The sequence below is a fragment of the Pteropus alecto genome, unplaced genomic scaffold (genome assembly GCF_000325575.1).
Source record: "Pteropus alecto unplaced genomic scaffold, ASM32557v1 scaffold195, whole genome shotgun sequence".
Lineage (NCBI taxonomy): Eukaryota > Metazoa > Chordata > Mammalia > Chiroptera > Pteropodidae > Pteropus > Pteropus alecto.
Window position 1 is genome coordinate 9,809,915 of NW_006438073.1, and position 1,824 is coordinate 9,811,738.

The 1,824-nt window shown below is 66.1% G+C and overlaps 1 protein-coding gene across 1 annotated transcript in view; it reads right to left on the minus strand.

Annotated features, from left to right (window-relative positions):
- The window catches only part of FRMD1 (FERM domain containing 1), a 13,873-nt gene that overhangs the window by 7,084 nt on the left and 4,965 nt on the right, over nt 1–1,824 (minus strand). The gene's annotated exons all lie outside the window — the stretch shown is intronic.

The window sequence follows — 1,824 nt, forward strand, 5'->3', positions numbered from 1 at the left end:
CACGGTCCCCCGCCCAGCGGCAGGACGAGCCCTTCGGAAGCAGAAGGCGCCACGTCTGGGACCCATCCCTGGTGCCAAGTGAACGGTGCCCGCTGACCGGCTGTGCCCGGAGGGCGAGGGCCGCGCTGCTTCCTCCGAAACTACGCGTTCTGTGTCTCGGGGGTTTTATGGCCACGAGTTTCCTTCGCGAGCTGGGAAAACGGACCAGTCGCCCCCGAGAAAGCAGGAAACTCCCGTCGCGGTCGAGGCTCGGTCCCGGAGCCGAGACGCCTCGTGGGCCCGGGGACACTCTGAGGACGGCGGTGGAGCTGGGCTGGCGGCCCGCGCGTCCCGGCTGTGAAGGGGACGCCGGGGGTGGCTTCCCGCAGGGCCGTAGGGACAAGGGACAGCGCCCACCACGCGACCGAGCAGCCTCGGCCCCGGGGCCTTGAACCGGGACACGGGACGAGGACACCCTCTCCTGTCGACCCCAAACCAACCACCAGGAACCCCACCCTCGGCGTCCACGGCGCTGGCAGCGGACAGACAGACGCGAGGTCGAAGTCCTTCCCGCGCGCCGTCCTCCAGCGGGCGGCGGGCAAGAACACGCGGCCGGACAGCGGGTGTCCTCCCGCCACTGAAGGAGCCGGCTCTGGGCTCGTGCAGAGACGGGGGGACCGTGCACGTGTCGCTCAGGGAGGGAGGCCCACAGGGACAGCGCGCACTCTGCGGAGTCCCATGACGTGACTCCGGGAAAGGCGAAGCTGGCGCCGGTAAAACCGTCCGCGGTCGCCGGGTTCGGGGGAGGGGCCGGGGGAGGGGCGAGCAGCGGGGACACAGGGTTTCCGGGCCGCGGAAGTGCTTTGTATGACACTGTCCTGGGGGACACGTGTCACTGCACATTTGACGAGACACCACCAAGGTGAGCCCTCACGTCAGCTGTGGACTCCGAGTGACCACGTGTCACCGTGACACACGCACGGCCTGGTGGGGATGTTGGTGACGGGGAGGCCGTGGGGGGCATTTGGGGAATCTCTGTGCCTCCCCTCGGTTCTGCTGTGAAGCCACAACGGTTCTGGAAAAATATTTTTAAAATCTCAGCGTCTCTCTGAGTCTAAGACTTGAGGCCCCTAAGGGAGATAAATTTGCAGGTCACTGGGCCACAAAGGTCCCCACCGCCTTCAGAACAGTGAGGACACTGCATGTCCCCAAAGCTTTAAAGATAATTCTCGGAGGCGAGGGCGCGGCCAGCCCCCACCTAGCGGGAGCCGGGCGGGCCGGGAAAGCCCACGCAGCTTCCTCCGGTGTCCACGGAGCCCCTGGCCCTGTGGCTCATAGCCAGGCCCTTGGGGACAAGTGGTTGGACAGAGCTCCGTCCAGATGTCCGCAGGGACGCGTGCTGTGGGCCTCAGCCAGTCGGTGTCCCCGTCCAGGAATGCAGCCACATTCCAGACTTAATGAAACTTGCCCGTGTCCCAGGGGAGGTGTCCTGTGGGCTCTGCAGTCTGCAGAGAGGACCAGCCCCTGGCAGTGGGGGGCCCAGGGCCGTGTTCCTCCCAGCAGGCCGGGCAGGGGCCCAGCTGGGCTGGACCTGGGTCTGCGCTGCCCCACGGCACCCACTGCCTGCCCGGCCCTCTCAGACCCGCTCTCTTGGGGGGTGGGGAGTTTCCGGTGGGAGGTCCTGCTGGGAGGACCCCAGGAAGCCCTTGGCAGTGTCCCGGGGGATAACGGGCATATTTGGTTGAAGATTCGCTGTCGATGGTGCGTGAACTCGGCAGCACACTGCGTCCCAGTGTTTCAACGACATTAACCCGTCGATTAGAAAAAATTACGTGCGGTGTCGGG